The sequence below is a fragment of the Pygoscelis adeliae genome, unplaced genomic scaffold (genome assembly GCF_000699105.1).
Source record: "Pygoscelis adeliae isolate BGI_AS28 unplaced genomic scaffold, ASM69910v1 Scaffold4, whole genome shotgun sequence".
Lineage (NCBI taxonomy): Eukaryota > Metazoa > Chordata > Aves > Sphenisciformes > Spheniscidae > Pygoscelis > Pygoscelis adeliae.
The window spans coordinates 11,970,631-11,989,652 of record NW_008824986.1 but is presented as its reverse complement, the minus strand read 5'-3'; positions in this window follow the sequence as shown (position 1 = coordinate 11,989,652).

Here is a 19,022-nt window from a genome sequence, read left to right as displayed (position 1 = left end):
TGGTATGGCAAAAAATGCCGGCTAGTCAATGCTAAAACTCCCACTGCATTAAATGGAAACACAATTTCACTCACTATGTCGAGCGCAATCTAAGCTTTCATACTGTAGTAACAAAAATATTTATTATCAGTTCAAAAAATCTTAAAAAAAATAAATCTTTCTTTAGAAAGAGTAGAGATTTATTCTAAATGCCAAATTTAGAGCCATAATTCTTTCAGACTTCAGTAGAGGTGTTGGGCTCCAGATTTCTACTTGGTCCACTTTAGCTGCCAGCCAGGTGAGCTTCAACTTTTGCCTTTCTCCTTGCGGAGATATTGCAGTGACTTTCTCCCCTCTATCAAACCAGTCATTCTTCATGTTATATGGAAATTTTCTGCCTTGAGATTTCTAGTCTCTTGTCAAGTTTTGTGATGATAGGTCAGTGGTTTCAAAAATTATTGGGTAGATTGATGGATGAAGAGACTTACGGACATGGGACTGTAAAAACTGATTTTTAGGGAACTGGATTAAATTTCCTTAAACAAACTTTCATCCAAAGACTGGAATCCAAAGCTCCTCTCTCCCTGCTGAGTGGTTCTTTGCCTGTAGCAAATATTTTTTTTCCAGGCATGAATCCGGAATCTACAAAAATCACAGTTTATGTTGCATTCATGGTAGGGTTACTCAATTCAGGACACTCCAATGCATAAAAAGAAATACCGCCTCCTAATTTTAGTCTCAGCATAAAAGTCTGGTATAGGTAGCAGGTTTGAACCCCACTTGAAAGGTACCAAGACTTCTTGCAAGAAGCCAAGATATGGAGCTACGAAATAACTCTACAATGAACGGTGAATTAGATGAGAACTTTTAAAGGTTCTCCAGTTTCCATATAAACCTCCGTTTTTTGGCCCAACTGCTGCACGGCAGTTAAAGCGTGTGGTTAAATAAGAGCACATGAGGAGGCCTAGTTAAGTTCCATAGGTTGCTTACCTGCCTCCAATGAGGAATGAGCTTTAGGAACTGGAGTCTTCAAATTTAACAATAAGAACGTTTTCTTAAAAGAAAAATGTGACTTTGTGTCTAAATGAAATGGTGTAAGGGATTGGCAATAATAACTTCTTTTATAGAAAGAATGACATTGTAAATAGCTGTAAGGGACTTAGAAACACTGAATTTTAGCTTGTTCCCAGGCGTTCTTTAATGTATCCAGGAGGCATCATTTGTCTTGTCGAGCAAAGCCTCTTTCGCATATTACAACCTTTTCCTCTAGATAACCTTAATTAGGTTATAGTTGGGAGTTAGCCATTGAGCCACTGGGAAACGCTGATTTGTTTAGCAGCAAGATATGGAATTTACTTGTTTTCTTGGCATAACTTCCTTCTACAGGAATGTCGGTCTCACGTAAGTAAACAGCAGATGATGCTGTCAGAATGTTTCAGGTTTTTCTTCTGGGATTTTGGATCAGTTTTGTGATATAAAAGTTGCTAGTTGTTTCTGACAATTTGACTGTTTCATGGAGAGGTGCTGCACAATGCTATCATCACTAACGTGAATATGTTTTTAGTGCTTTCCAAGGAGGCACAAAAAGTCACTTTTCACCTACAGTTTGCAAACTGTGTTAGGTGAATATTTCAGTAGTGGGAGCAGCCTACCACTGCGATGATCCAGTGACTGAAAATGCTTCAAAGTCTTCAGTCCAGTTAAGATGCCAGCCTAAAAGACATATTTAATCCAATCTTAAGCAAGCAGGTTCTGTGGAGGGACAAGTGGTAGGCTTATTTTACAAAATGGGTTAAACAAGACAATCTAGGCAACAAGAGAGTCTCCTCTGAAAACCAGGGTATAAAAGACCTCTTGTCTCACTGTCATTTTATGTGCCTGCTGGCTTAATTTCTCTCTGGCTGGTATAAAAGACCACCCACCATGTGGCACACGGCCACTATTTTTGTGGAAGCTATGATAATATCAATGCATTGTGGTTCTGTCATTGGTGTCGCAGCAGGAGTGGAGAGCTGTCTTGTTCTCATAAAGCTTGATCCAAAGCCTACTGAAGATGATGGGAATAGCTTTGTTGACTTCACCAGGTTTTGGAGCAAGCTGTTAAGAAAAATACAGGATGATAGTGAAGAACAAGCTTACAGAACCCTTGACTTGCAGCACAGATAGGTTGAAGTTTTTTGCTAAACCGAATAACCATTTTAATTTAAACTCCACTAGAAAAATAAGAAAAATTGAATGCGTGCCATATGGTGAAAATATATTAAGCTTCAAAGAAGTAGAAATAATTAAATACAACTATGAAAAGTTTTTTTAGGTTTGAATAGTGTGCCAGTTTCAATATTATAAATCATAGATATATAATCCTATTAATGCTCATTTGAAAAAAAAGAAAATGGAGTCCTTTGAATAATGCAAACTCTTAGGTCACATTTTTCACCTGTATATTTATTTTCATTTTAATCAAGACTGTTATAATCAGAAAACTTGGTATGATTCTGTGTAGCCTTCAATGCACATCAGCTATTTCAATTTCTTCTACAGGTAATGTCAACATGAACCAGACTTTGAAGAAAAAGGAATGAAAAGTGAAAAATGAATAAATGTACTCAGAAACAGTGGGTTACTCTATAATCAAAAGGAATATTAAAACCAAAGCTACACTGAGGACCTCATAACGAAAATAACCTCGTCTGGAAGCTCATTGCTGTGCTTCACTAAGTAGGACCTGACAGAAATGGTGGACTCAGATGGTTTTCTCACCAGGTTTCAAGCACAACAGTTTCTGAAAGTATGAGCCATGTTTGCACTACCTCCTTGTACTTGTCTGGCTCTGAATGTGGCAGACTTTCTGGGTAAGAAGAGACAGCTTTAGGCTGCCCTTGATCTCTGCTCCTTTGCCCTGTCATGGAGAACTTTTACATTTTTCAGTGTGGCACTGGCACTGCAGGCAGCTGAGTAGCCTGGCAATCAGAAACGCCCAAACGCACAAAGGCCTCAGATGCAGGAGAGACCCCAGAGCACGGAGCAGCTGCTGTGCAGTGTGCACTCCTGGCTTGCAGCCTGGGGCCGTCCCAGTGTCCCAGTTCACACCACAGTTGTGTCTAAATCTTTTACTACAGCTTTGAATCAGATAACATCACGCTGGCGCATGCCTGCTTTACTTGCCTGTCTTTTCCACATCTATGCTGTGTAGAACAGCAATAGCTGAAATCAAAGCAATAAAAAGAGAAAACCTGAGCCTCTCGCTCCCTTTCAAGTTCTACCTGTCTCACAAAGAAAACTGATAATCCAGTTCAAGAAGCTTTATGAATAATTCTGGTATAAATACTGTAAATGGCTTACCAAAGTGCAGTCACACACACTAAATACACACGTTCCCACACTTAAAATCCCCTCCCTAAAATCTCTTTGTAATAAGGAGTAGTCAGACACATGAATGCTCATGGAAAACCTAACCTAAAGAGCAAGGGAAATGGCTATATGAATTTCCCCACAGTTGTTCTTCCCCAGACATGAAGAGCTATCTTACAGTCCTAGATCTTTCAGTAACTGCTTGCCCAGCACAAAAGCCGCTATCACTTCAGGTCCTATGGTGAATGGAGGGTCATGTCTGATGGTAGAGAAGAGTTGTAGCACTGTGCAACACTTTGAATGTTTTTTTACAAGTCCCCCTGAGTGCAGGGCCTTTTTAGACTTGCATTTGTATTTTTTTCCAGCAGTAAAAATCACAAACAAAGCATTTACCCTTTCTCCTTGATTATTCCTGTTATTTATTTTCATAGGGTGATGCAGAGAGACCTCAAACAGAACAGCATTGCCCTAATATAGCTTACCAAGATACAAAAACATCAGTTCTGTCCCAAACAGTTTACAAGCTGATTTCTCATGTGCACTGAAAGATTCACCTTTCCTTTACATTAACCTGCAGAAATGAAAAGCATGGCAATTTTCCAAACTGCTAGATAGGCTATTGTCTACCAAATTTCAAAGCCTTCTCCTTTTTGAACCTTTATCCCATAATAAATATGATAAACAGACTTCAAGATAAAGCTGTACTTTCCTTATTTATTTCTATCAATCAGCTCTGTCAGTAATTCCATCACTAAGGCCACATTCCTGCCACCGCTTTTCCTTGGGTTTGGGGTCTGTGTTGATTTAAGACATTTGCACAGAAGCACATCCTCTCTGCTGAGACCAATGGAATTAGTCCAGTCTGTCCTAGCTGGAGAAATCCTGCCCTTTGTTGTTGTACCCACAGTTTCTTCTAGAGAAGTCTCTCTGAGCACATTTGGTGCTCTTTGGATTAAAGTGACTGCAGAAGTGCAAAATGTTATCATTTATTATTGCTGTTAAATAACAACACTGACAGTTAAGAAAATCCTTCAGGAAAGAGCATCTGTGCATCTCCCCCTCAGCACACACCAAACAAAGAGCTGCACTGTTTTTCCCACCAGCACAAAAAGTTAAGTTCCTAAAAGCTCAGTCAAAAATTTGGCTTTACAAAAGGAATTTTCAAATGTGTCTCTCAAATATTCATTTGGGTGGTCTACCTCCCACAGGACGTGCAGTGCTAGCTGGTTTGTTTATAAGAGTAAGTGCAATCACAAAGCATGTGTACATGCTGTTGTTTTGGGGTTGTTTATTTTTTGATGGGGAAAAATGAACTGTAACTGAAAAATTATTTCCTTGTGAAAACAGATCAATTAATTATATAAAAATTATTATTTCAAAGTACTCGGGACATTTCCTCCAGTAAAGAAAACAGTAACTTACTTTACTGTTCTCTTTGAATAAATATGGGGTAAATACATTCTCTTCTTTGACAATATTAGACACACACATTTACATGGTAAACTGCACCAACTTCAGTAGGAGAAATACAATCTAATGTAGAAGAGAGCATAAGCTTATAAGACTGAATTAAATATGATCTTCTGCTTTGCTAGTGCTGCTTACAACTAAATACCAACAGGTGAACATTGCTCTACATCAATGATGTGGTGAGTCTTAAATATAGAAAGCTTGAGTCTGAGAGGCTTTGCAGTTTGTGTCACTATTGACAGCAAAGTAGAGAGCATTTTACACTTGCTGCTACACTGGCAGTCTAGATGGTTATAAAGATTACAAAACAGTCCATAAGCTTTACCATTTTTCAAAAAATCTTGCATTCTATTATAATCTTACATCCATATCACTGTTTAAGCTGTTTGCTGATACCTGTCTTCACACACAACGGTTTCCTTCGATCAATTTGGAGCTGAGCATTTTGCACAAGGACTGATGCTTTTGTCTGGTTTTGGTATTCTGCATGTCATTTGAAACAGAGAGGGGAAAGACTGAATATCCACAGGTGATGGAGGTATCTAAAAGCTAAACTTAATCAGGAACTATAACATAAACTGAAATATTAGCTGGGTGTTGCAACCGTACTCCTATGTGTTTCATACCATTAGGTTTTCTTATTCAAAGAAACCTTATAAGTGTAAATTCTCCATAGGCAGTGCACAGGATCATGTTTTCCAGAGTGGTGAAAAAAGCTACCCTTTTTTATATTGTCCTTTGTGATTAATAACATTACACTGTATTCATTCAGGAATACTTAATCTTCAATAGCCATAGTTGGAAAATCCCTGAAAAATATGTCGCCATTTTCTTGCATATAGAAATGTCAGTCAGTGACCACAATTGTATTGAACAACAGTTTTCCCACAATGGTTAAAGCAGCTATAACAAGCACTGGTTAAACCTTATGACACCCTATTAATTAGCTCCTTCTGTGGATGGTCAGCACAGGTCATATGAATTTTGTAACATCATACAACAAATAAGGATAAAAACTCGAGAGTTTCAGCTAATCAACTCACTCTGGTTTACTCACTAGCAAAGCAGAGAATCAGTGGAGTCTGCTTTTTGGGGAAGTTCGTGTGTGTCTGCTCCAGTTCCCATTTTGCTTCACTAGCTGTTTAGAATAAGAAGAGAACACCATGAGTTTCTAGATAAAGTATGTAAACTACTGACCTAACTATATGAAACAATCTCTTAGGGAATTAGCAGATTAGAGGAAAAAAACAGCCAAAAATTAACATTAGCAGCAAAAACGGATAGCAATTAGTGGTAAAGACTAAATAAAGCTAAGTAAGAAGAAGGAAATGTGCTGACATTCTGGACTACTATTTCCCACAGACTCCACTGTTGGTGGGAAACTCCTGCATTTGCTTATAAATGCACTCTCCAGTAACCTAAATAATACAGACAGTAAACACTGAAATCCATTGTTTCTATGAGGATCAAAACATCTAAGAAAAGGCCCCAAATGTGCCTTTTTTTTTTCTTCCTTTTACAAAGACTGTGAATTATTTAACTTCACTTTTTTTTTGGGGGGGGGGGGGGGGGGTGAGACAGTTTTGAAAAATTATTCTTAATTGAATAATTCATTTCAGAGCTGGTCTCTAAACAAAGTCTGGATAACGTCCCAGGTTTCACATGCCACTAAGAAGATACTCTTCATAGCTGCAGTCATTAGCTGGATCTCCAACAAGTAACAAGACCTGTAACCCTTATGCAGCTGTGCTGTGTTGAGGCAACCAGAAATTGTAGACAGATACAGATTGTATCTTGTTTTATAATGGAAAACAGACATAGAAATAAACTAGAAGCCAAGATGGCTAACTTCAACTAGGGGTTTGGAGGCTGAATTAGGACTGAGTCTCTCTCTTAATGGAGGAGGGAAAAGTGTATGTTCATGCTCAAGAGCAGCTTCCATTAATGGTAAGGGACACTGGAAATATTTTCTACTAAAATATAACCTAGGACTACATTAAAAAAAAGTCTTAAGTAGTGGGCTTGAAGCGTTTCAAGAATGAGATTTGGGGATCAGAATAGAAAGTTCTATGAAAATAGCTCAGTATTCAGCAGCTACTGAAAAAAGAAAACTGAATGTTAGGATGTTAGGAAAGGAATAGAGAACAAAAGAAAGGAAGAACACCTTTATGTCAACTTATCAATCTGTGGTGTGTGTGAATCTTGAATGCTATCTGTAGTTTTAGTGTCTCCCTGTCTCAGGATATAACAGAAGAGAAAAGGTCCTTATATGTGTAGCAAGAATAATCAAGGCAAGGCTGGATTCTGCAGGCAGATCAGGATGGTTCAACCTGGAAAAGAGACGGCTGAATGACAGTATGAGAGAGTACATCTGCAGTAGGCTGGATACTCACTGTTGTTCTCTGTTCATGAAATTAAGCAAGCAAGCAACATCAAAAGGAAATGCTTCTCTATGCAGTGTGCAGGTCTGCTGTGGAAGCCCTTGCACCAGGGTGCCAAAAGTCTTCATGTGTTAAAAAAGTGGCTGCTTAAATTTAGAGAAGAAAAATGAGAGGAGGGCTTAGGAAGCCCAAAGGAACTAGATCTGATTTCTGGAAAGTCCCTAGGCATCAAATTGTTGGAAGTTAGGAAAGTACTTCTAAGAAGTACTGCCACAGTCTTTCTCTGTTCATTAAGTCTTTTCTTTCAGCCATAGTTGGAGACAAGGTACTGGGTTAACTGGACCTCTAACCTGCTACAGCTGTTCCTGTGTTATGTTAGATTCCCTTTAGTCCTGTAACAACCAGCTCAATTGCCTGTATAAAGAAGTAATATTAAAAAAAATTGACATAGCATATATGTTTAAACTGAAATTTAGCAGCTGTAAATATGGGGCACCATAAAACGGTACTCTGGGATTTACTGTCCAGTATTCTTCACGCAGCAATGATCACAGAATTATCTGCAAAAATGCATTGTGAGAAGTGCTGTAATATCCAGACACAGGAATACAGTTTGGAAAATGAGCCGCATAGATCATCAATTTCAGCCCCCTAATATTCTAAGGACTATGTCATATAATCCCTTTTATAAACTGTTCAGGCTTCATTATGGTTAAATTTATTGGTCTCCATTTTTCCTGGAAGGCTGTTCCAGAACTTCACTGCTCTGCTGATTAGAAACCTTCTAATTTCCAAGTGAAATTTAATATGACAAGTTTATACCGTTCTGGAGAAGTGTTACAGTTGCTCTCCACACATACATCATAGCGCAAATACCAACAGGGGAAAAGAGCAATTCAAGTTAAAAACAATAATAGCACCAAAGCATTTCTGGCCAAGCAGTTTCCTCCAATTTTAGATGCAGATCCCACTGCAACCTTTAATTCTTTGGTAATAAGCTACCACTGAGGGAACTAAATCTGTTCTGATCAGCCCTGTTTTATATCTATAAATGCATATTAACCTCTTTCCAACTACTGAATCATTGGATCTGTCATAACTCTGATGAACAGATTTCTTTCTGAGGGTGTTGATAATCTAAAAGTGCTCACTTGTTTCTCCTGCCTTGAATTACACTGTAACTATAAGCACGTCTCCAGAGAGTTTATCTGTAGAGATTGAACCAGAGACCCTTGAATCTGAACAGCATGAGCGATTCCATTTGCAGCTTAAAAAGCAGCTGTGTTAGCTCAAAGGGAGAATGCACTCACACATTTCTGTATATGTGACCTGCTGGAGGGTTTCAGCCTGCAAATTTGTTGGTGAGGGTTGCTCCAAGACATGGCTGCTTGGCCACAGTTCCGCAACTTCTGATTCAAGTCAACCACATTTTGTGGGACAAGGACTCTGTCTTCATTGTACGGCACGTAGCCCAGTAGGGTGGTGGTCTTGAACGAAACCTTCGATCACTACAAAAATACAAATGTAAGTGGTGCTTGCAGCTCATTTCCTTGGATTTAAAAAGCATATCTTTGTTGTAGGCACTTTTGATGTTTCTCCAAGCACGGTAAGGAGAGATGGGTGGCTGAGTGCAGAGGGCAGTGCAGAACAGGCTATCATCAGCCACTTTCCAGAAATAACTAGGAGTAAATGACTTTTAATTGTAGTTCCTAAAATTTACAAAACATTTACCAGGCTATTTACTGTGTGTTATTTCAAATAAAACCCTAGACTATACAACATTTTCAGACCAATGGAGGAAAAGAGAATAGTTACAGTTTTCTCACCATGAGGTTCAACAATACATTGTTTTTAATTCCATTTCTAGTAATGGCAGCCAATTTTGGAGGTAATACACATTTCAGTACCACTTTGGCACAGAATTACTGGGCAGGAGAATAGCAACCTGCAGAAACTAAGAAAACACGGTTGTTATCTGGAGTCCTATCTCACAGCAAATACATTTGTTCCCTCACCTGCTTTCAAATCTCATTTTTACCATTTGTACTTCATTTGTGTCCCACAGCTCTATCAGCCCTCCAAACCCATTCTTCTGTGGTTTACTCTCTTGCAGATGGTGGCCAGATTCAGTCCTACAGGACATTGAAGCAGGCTATAAGAGATTCCCCTAAAGACAGGTTTTTTGGATGGTGATGCACTGAAATAACATCACCTAAGTCATCCCTCTCCCAGTTATCAGTGCATGGAAAAAGGGTGATCAGGGCCAATGGTAAATCTCTCTCTCCTCCTCAGCTGTGTTGAAAACTGTTCAGTCACCGCTGAAGCTGTGGCACATCACTTCTGTAGCGTCACAGGGAAGGTGACCAGGTATCCTGCACATTTCATCTGTCTGACAGATCACAAAACCGTTTTGCACAGGGGGGTCTTCCCTCTTATGGGTGTGTAAAAGCAGCACATCATTTTACAGCCTCAACCGACAGAGGAGGCTACAAGCCTCCTTGTTTCCTATTTTGATACAAAAAGAAGTGGTGCTTAGAATAATGGTAGTTGCAGAAGACTTTCCACCACCTTGTAGAGAGAGATTTTCTAGGCTCAGACCCTGATCCTGAGAGAAGTAGATTATAGCAGTGTCTTCCATTAGCTAAGCTAAGGGAATAAGAATAGGCAAGTGCTACCAATTATATTTCAACACAAAGCAGTACCCACTTAAGCATAAGCTAAAGGCCACAACTCCATTGTTAACAGGGGTGTTCTCACGGAAAAGCTTTGAACACACTGGGAACATTAAAGAGAAGATGTCTCGCATGTGCAATTACTCAACACATCTTTAAAACTGCAAACACTTGTTCACATGTGGTGAAAATTAGAGCTGTGAGCACTTGGGAAAAAAAAAATCCCACCTGGCAGGCACACTCTTTTTTACTTTAGAGTTTTATAGGAGCTCTCAGAGCTTGTTGGTCCAGTGAGAGCTGAACAAAAGTCAATGGAGGAAGCTGTGAGAGAAGAAAAAGAAAATGCAAAGAAATGTGTTATTTTTGTCCTAAGCTCAACAAGTTTTTGACTCTTCCAGTCCGGTCCCTCTCATAAAAAAAAGAGAAAATAAAAAGAAAAATATGCATCTATAGGTCTAAATATAAATATTGACAGGTCCTTGACTTCTTTCTCTACTGACCTGAAATGGCGAGGAGTTTGCAAGCTTTTCCACCCTATCCTACAGGTGGATTTGCTCAGCAGCGTTTAGCAGGTCTGAGCTGCTCTAGGAAAAATGGAGCAGGACCCAATAATTCTCTAAGAATTCACTTCTTCTGTGTCACGTAAGGAATAAACATTGGTCGTGAACTCCAGTAGTCACATAGAGCTAATATCCACCTCGGACAAGCACCATAGTTAGTGGGTAGCAAGCAGCACCTATAGCTCACATTCAGAATAATATTTCCACAGAACAAAAAACTTAAATTAACCAAGGAGCTTAGACAAGACTGCAGCCTTATAATAGATCCTCCAGACCATCTTTACCCCAAGAACCAGAGTAATCTAGCAATCTGCTAGGTCACTATGCCATGCTTAATAGCTATCGCTTTTGTAACTTTTCTGAATTTCATCACAGTGTTCCCCACTATATGTCTCCCGCCTCCATCTCAGAAAATATTTATTTCTTTGCTTGGTATCACATGTTAATATTCAATATTCTTTATGTTTCTAATACTATCTTGTCTCTCTATGTCTTGATTTAAGTGCTGAGAGTAACATAAGAACACCAAACAGCATGGAAAAAACAAATGGACATTTGGCTGTTGCAATTGCCCTTTTCCCAAGTCAGGTCTAGAAACTTGGGCTTAGGTGTCCTACCAGACGCCTAAAAGAACACACCTAGAACAGGAAACCATCTTTATTCCATCAAAGGGCAAGATCTTTATTTCACTGACTATTTGAACTGGAAAATATTTTGGGACTGGAGACAGAGTTATTTAAATAGTCATGAAAATGAAAACTTCAATATTCCTGTAGCAAAATAAAAAGTAAAACTGTCCATGATGAAATCATGCGTTTGATCCCTTTTTCTAGGTGTTGTTCAATATCCATTGCCTTAAACAAAGGGCCCATTTCTAGTATTAGCAGTCAGATGTTCTCTGTAGAAAGGCATTAGTCAGGTAGAGACACCAAGCTCTCAGTTTTGGCAGATACTTCCACGTTAGAGATGCACAGATTAGAGCGTGAACTTTTTCCCCACATCTCTTCCATGTAAATACTCTGACAAATTCATTAGTGCATCCAGTTCAGCTGGATTTACTACCACATACAAAATGACACTTTAAGAAGTCTCTTAAGCTTTTTGAAAACTTTGTAAGGAAGTAAAAAGCTCTATGGAGCTTAGCTGAGATGAAGACAGGCATTTTGAGCCAAGAAGCATGGAAAGTGTTGACAGTTTAAAGAAAGAAGGAAGTTGGAGAACAGATGAGATTTGACTAATATTTTTTTGGTCCATCCAGAGGTTTGTTACAATTACGCCTTAAATTTTCCTTAGGGACTCATTACAGTCTAGATAGTAATATCTGTCTACCATTGGTCTTCTTTTCTTTCCTCTAATGACAAAATGCTGATAGCCAGACATCATTCCAAACACATTTACTTGTAATATAATAAAGTTGGAATAGCATCTGTGGCAGATAGAGGTAATTGGATGGGTTATGTTAGCCAGAGAAACTAAAAGTACTGTTTCTGTTTAATATTTCCAGTCTGGAGTGGCATGGGCAGTAACCACAGTGATAGGAGAGCTCTAACAGCTACCATGAAACTACACGACTTGTATATTGGGACTAATTAAGTGACAAAAAAGCTAAGTTCTGTACTGTTACTTCTCCACAGTCTGCCACTATTTAAATACATGGTATAGCACACTTATATACATATAAGTGTGCTATATATATACATATATATATATACACACATATATACACTGCTCTGTAAGAGGCAGATACTGAGGCTTGTTTGCAAGGCAACACAACACAAATGCTTGTCCCACATGAAAGTGCGCTTGTAGTAGCAAAACAAGGCTATACCAGGTTCTTGGGAAATAACAGGTCCCAACTATAAGCTTTTTTATCTGAGATGTCGGTATAGAAAGAAGAGCTTTAAGCACTGATTCTTTACCGTGGAAATTTCAAAAGTGATGACATACAGAAGGAGTCATGTTACTTCCCCTGAGACTTGTTTGTAATGCCAATTTACCAAATGATGCGGCAATTACGTTGAGTTTGGTCACATACAAAATGTGTTCTTGAATGTGGGTATATTGTTAACATCTGTTGTTAGTATTAAGAAAAATTTGCATTGCTGAAAACTAAAACTTGGTTAAAACTGAACACTTACAGTCTTTAAAAATTAAATAAGAAAATCGGTGCAATTCAGAAATTCTGCAAACAGACAGGGGCCCTCTGTGTTGGTTCATTCATTGATTTTACAAGTTTTAAATGTAAATAGATCACAAGACTTGATATTATGCAATGCCAGGAGAAATCCCATACCTAACCAGCAACAAAATTTTTTTCCATGCGGCACTGGAGATTGGTGGGCTCAGAAACTAATATCTGAATATTAGTTCAGATACTGATTGTGGCTCAGAAACTAATATCAGGCATACTGAAAGATTTTGGAAATATATCTCTGCAAAACAAATTGCACCAAAAAAAAAATTGTTCCTCTGTCTTTGTAAGAACCTTAGAAATGGATCTTTTCAAATAAAAACCAGGGAAATCTCTGCATCAGCACTGGTCACATTTCATTGCTTTTATTTCTCTTCTGTTTTTTCCCATGTCCCACTCTGTTCTACATCACTCTTTGCAAACAGCATCTCTTTAATGGAGGTTTTTGCAACAGATCGAATTAATTTCTGGTGTAAGGCATTACAGATACTCCTTCTAACTGTGACATTTAAGTGGTTGGTTGCCTCACCTGTCTTTTAGTTGTCCTTAGCTTCCAAGCAAATTCTGAAAAAAGAGGCATGGTACAGTTTACTGAACAGAATGTGGGACTGGCATCCTGACTGTCACTACAAGATCAGGGTATGGCAGCCGGGTGTATATGCCCTGCAGTTCCTTGCAGGAGAGGGAGATGGATATAAGAGGCACTAGCAGTGCTGGTTGCATCGGCCACTCTGTGCCTCGGCAATCCTTCTTCTCTTTCCCAGGATGTGAGCTGCTGCACATACCCCATTATGACAAGCAGGACGGGCTAAGGCAGGCTAGGCTCAGTCTTGCCACACGGTTTTGTCCTTGCCTTGGTTATGCATATCAGGAAGACACTGTACCTCTTGGCATGCTGTAAAAGTGCTGCTTCTGGATACTACACGATCCCTGGCATTCATAAACTTAAATTAGAGGATTATCCACAATTTACTGCCAAAGAACAGAGCACTCCGGATACTTCATGTTGGTTCAGGACAATTATACCTGGAAGCGATAGCTGTTTTTCTAACACTGACAACAGTCTACCCAGTGGGCCAGGGAGCCCAAATCACTGCTACTATTGCACAATTACTATTGTGCAAACCTGTGGAATATCTCTGACAAAATATTTAATCATTTAAAAATAAATGTATTGTAAAGAGATTTTAAAATTATATTTTCACAAATTTTTTAATTTCTTCTCTCAAGTATTTATTCAAACCCCGCTGGAATAACTCAGTACTTGAGTTGAGAATTGCTGCCAGCATCCCATCTGAGTACCAACTTGTACCGCTATGCTGGCGTATTTCATTCAGCCTGTTCATCCTGGGCCAGCAAAATAACTGTCTGTCTCCCTAAACCACATCCCTGCAAAGGTACAGCTCCCAGTTTGAAATGCACACTGCTCTGACGCTGTAAGGCAACCGCACAGGTTATTACGATAGAATGAAATGGAGTCTGGAAGAGGGAGAGACACACCAACGGCAGGAAAAAGACCCACTGTGCAAATTTTGTTCATGAAGTCAAAGAGAAATGAATCATTTTCAAACAGTAGACATCTAAAGGTTGGATGGAACAATTTCTAAATATTAGTCAGACCAAAAACAACACACCGCTGAAATAATGAGGGTATATAAGAAACCAACAAAAGCCAGGAAATTCAAAGCTGAGGCTAAAATTCCACTCTTAATTTAGGACTGTTTTCGTTTTTAAAGAATACTGTTCAACTTGGTGGGGGCCATATAAGGTTGTTTTCTTAAGGTTTTACAAAATACACACAAGTTGAAACTTTCTGCTCTTTTTTTTTTTTTAATTCCTCTGCAAACAAAAAAGGAATAAACTATTATTAGGGTTTTGAATTTTAGATGTGTTACTTGTATAATAAGTTTCAGTCACAGACCAAATCTGCATGATGCCAGGTTGCAAAACACAGACTAAAGCCCCTGTCCCTGGAGTTTATGATCAAAATGACAAAAGGCAGATGATGAAAGCAAACGGGGAGAACCAGACCTAATGGTGTTGTTGCAGTAAAGATGCATCAGCAACACAATTGCCTGCACAGGGGATTTAAATGCCAGCAGTGATTCGCAAGAGGGGCAGGAAGAAATGCAGGTTATAGCAGCAGACATGTAACCTTTCTTTGAAGAAAGATAAAGTCTTTCTTGGTAGTATAGACTCAGGGTTTATTAGAAATAGGTACTATACAATACACTGTAAACTCCAGAGGGGTATTTATATATTGTCCATCTCCTATGCTGAGAGGGAGGAAAGAAAACAGTTGAACCATTCTCCATTCCTCTTTTTGCTCTTGGGCTGGAGTAAAGGAATTTTGTTTGTATTTACTTTACAGTCTCCAGGCTGATTTGTATTTATATAAGGCCAGACACGGGCATGTACACTCATGTTGAGTAGTACATTAGTTTGCAAACAGTCCAACGAATTCAGCAGGGCTGCTTGTGAACAGCATGAATCACACCAGCAGAACCTGACTCCAGCAGGATATCTCAGAGATCTAACTAGAAAAAGTGATTTCTCTTTCTCTTTCTTTCTCCCCAGACATAATCATCACTTGATATGGCCATACCAATTACAGAAGCTGGGTTTTGCTGAAACACAAGGACGCATTTCACCCAGCAGCATTACAAGATCAAATCCCTGAATGCCAGAGAATGACTGCAGAGGACCACCGACCACGGCAGCAAGCTCTGAGCATCCCCTCGGCAGCCCTCTCCCCCCATGAAGAGCATCTCCAGCTCTCTGCTCGGAGGGGCTACAAATACCTACATGAAGGGATCCTTCCCTCCTGGGCACAGTCTCTGCTTCGGCCTGCACTCGCCTGGTCCCTCGGAGATTTCTTCTGCTCCTGCCGGGCTGCTGCAGCTGGCTGAGGCTGTTTGCTTTCTCCGAGCACAGAGGGAGGTGCTGGCGAGCTGTCAGCCGCCTGCCTGGGGAAAAGATTTAGGAAAAGGAGAAAAGTTTGTCATCTAGCTCTGTATTTTTGCAGTGGGACAAATAACAACCCCAGGAAAGCCACGATGAAAGCCATTAAGATAGTAAGGCTAATAAGTCAGATTTAGCCATCTCTAATGCCTTTTTCTTTTTCTTCCCAAACAGAAAGTTGTTGAAGCGTAAATTTTGTTAAGAAAACAAATCTTGCATTACTGCTCCAGATCTGACATTGTTATTGGACTGAATTGACAATGACATTGAAGAAACAATTCTTTGACATTTTAGAAAAAGAATGGGGAGTTTGCAATTAGGTTTCATTTTTAATTATAGAAAGGTTTCAGTATAAAAGAATATATAATGTGTCCTGAGGCTACCTGCATATTTTACTATCAAGTTACTTCTAATTTAGCCATTGAAATGCAAGAAGAGAGCTCTTGCATATAACAACATGAAATGTCTGTCTGAGTCTATCATTCATTTGGCTCTGCTCCACAGAACAAGAAGTACTTTTCATTCAGGTGTGTTTATGATGAGTAAACTTGACCAGATGTTAAGTCTCCTTCGTATTATAAAGTGTTTTATGGCTCACATTAGTCAGCTGGAAGAGGGCAGATCATTTATATTCCCCGGTACGTTTTTTCAGGTTCAAGTTTCCCCGAAGGAGCATGGGACTATATGAAAATATATAGAAGGAAGAAATGAACTATTGCAAATGTAACAATGTATAGCACAGAACTGAATAAATTGCTCTGATTTACAAGATGAATTCTGTAAATATTGAATGTTATGAGACTACAGGTCCAACAGTTTATGTGTAAGAGCAAACTTCTCCCAGTCCCTTATCCACATGGGAGATTAGAGCAATAATTGAAAGCATATTCTCCTCCTTATAGAAACAGTCCTGATGATGCACATAGGTGAGAAAAGAGCCATTTGCTTTTCACACACACTAGCACACTAATATTGCTATATTTGAAGGTTCAGCTCTTGAGATGTCATTATTAAAGAATATTAGAATACACATCTCTAAGGGAGTCAGCTCTTTTCCCCTACAGAATAAATCATTGATATTACAAAAGGAGTTTCAGAATTTCTAGGCAATACAAAAATTTGAGCTACAATTTTCAGAGGAATTTTGACACCCACCCAAGTGCTCTAAAAATGATTGGCAGCCCTGCAGTTTCATCCTTACTTCTGAGCTCGAACGCTTCATTGCTCTGGGAGGGTTGGCACAATGGAGCTCAGACTGACTCCAACCGCACAGAGGGGAAATGCAAAGCCTTTACCTCAACTCAACCCTTGCATGAGGCTCTTGCAGGGCCAGGAGTAGGTTTAATCTGGGTGGGGAGGGATGTCCCCATGCTGCACATGTGTCAGATCATGAGGTAGGAGGGAAAGTCCCCTTGTTCCTCCCTTCTGCAACAAACTTGTGAAGAGCTAAGCTGGGGACAAAAGCCTTTGGAAGGGCAACGCCAGCAAGTAAAGGTGTTATGTTGAGGTCTTACATCTTACTTTTGTGAGACCTTAAAAACATCACTTTGTTGTGCTCATGCTGCAAGCTGCCCAAAGCTGTTACGATGCTTGTGCAGTGCCAAGCAGAGGTAGCATGCTTTGCCTCTCCTCACGGTGTCAGCACGGGCTCAGTGCCACACTATGCCACACTAACCACAGCTATGTGGCACTTGGTCAGCTCAGACCATGGGCAAAGTGAGTGCACGTCTGCTCACCACCTGCCATGTGAGCATGTCCTCATGTCTGCTACACAGTCCTACAATATACGAAATGCCCCACTTCCAGTAAGTTTACCATGCAGCTGTGGGACATGGAGACCCTCATAGCCACACTTACTGGGAATGTCTAAGGCCTCAGTTCCATGAAGTTTCAGAGATTTCTATAGTGCAAAGCAGATTTCCACCATGTGGGGGCCAGAAACAAGGTATTTTTCTGTACTGCTGTGAAAATTATGCTAATGATATAATATTTCAAATATGTTTCTCATTACAACTGTTGGGACCCATGACCAATTCAGATCCCTTTGTACCTTAGCATTTGAGAAATCAGCACAATAGATGGGATTATTACTTAATTATTGCTACTGGAATTTCTTCAGTAGTGTGGCTGGAGAGGCATTTTCTATCTTCCAAATAATTTGCATGTTAGCCACTTCATTGTTACAAAAAGAAATTGAGGGTAGAAAGACTCCCTTTGAAGTTAAAGGAAAAAGCAATCTTTTTCTTTTTTGCTTTATGCATACAACTACTGTGAAAATAGTCTTTAAAAGAACGTGACTGGTAGGAGGCAAATCCTTCCTCCAGATCATTTGAGAGGGTTTTGTTATCCTGGTGTCTTTTCTAGCCACTGGCCTCTTAGAAACACAAATTGGTGTACCTCTCACCTCAGCTGGGACCAGGAGCACCCCAGGAAAAGCAGGCGTTCACAACAATGTGTTGAAAAAAACTTTACCTACATCCTAACCACATGGATCAATCAAAAAATAAAGAATAATGTAATACAAATAAGGCATAGTGGATTATAAATTAATTTACACAGATTAAATAACTATTGAAAGAGAAATTAAATAAAAGGAATACTAATCTGTATCTTAGGCAATAATAACAGGTGCTCCATCTACTAGGGGAAAATCTTATTTAACTTACACAAATTGCAAAAACTAAATTATTTGCAAGCATCTGTGTGTATCTACAACGCAGCACGACTTTGTTGAGCTAAGACATGGATGTTCTATTGCTCTAGGATGTATGGTATCCTAAGTGCTACATCAGCTAAAATTTTTAGCATCTTTTTTTCTTATTATTTAGCACCTAAAAAGTTAAAGGTCACAGGATTGATCTACCCCCAAAGGCTAGAATTTTCAGATTCACTTTAGTATTTTAGCTTTTTCTATTCCTAAAATTATTTCATCACCAGTAAGGCAATAGAAAGAGATAAACTTCTAGGGAAGAAGCCATCAGATTGCTGCAAACTGTATTCATGATGACAAGTGACCTTTGGGGGTATTTTATCCAGTAAATAAATAAAACCAATTCTGGTACAACAATCCAAACACTCCGAGAAAATTTTCCACCCTGACAGTAGTACAGGTGATGATATGGAGAAAAATGAAAGAAGATTAAGTTTTAACTTGAAGTATTGCAATAGTTACCCGTTCTGCAGAAATATTTTGACAATTTAATCATACAGTTTCATTTTCCTTTAATCTTAGAAAGGTTGGCTCTCAAATTAGGGCTTTATTGTTCTCTTTTTTCTGCTGTTGAAGAAAAGTTATGCAAATTACAGGGTCTTAAAAGCTTAGTAGATCCAAGGTTATTACTAGACAAAAAGCAAAAATAGCATCCTTAGTTGCTCTCACATAAGCATCAAGAACTTTTGAACCTGAGGAGAGTGCGAACAAAGAAGAAATGATGAGCTAATCTCTGAAAACACATCA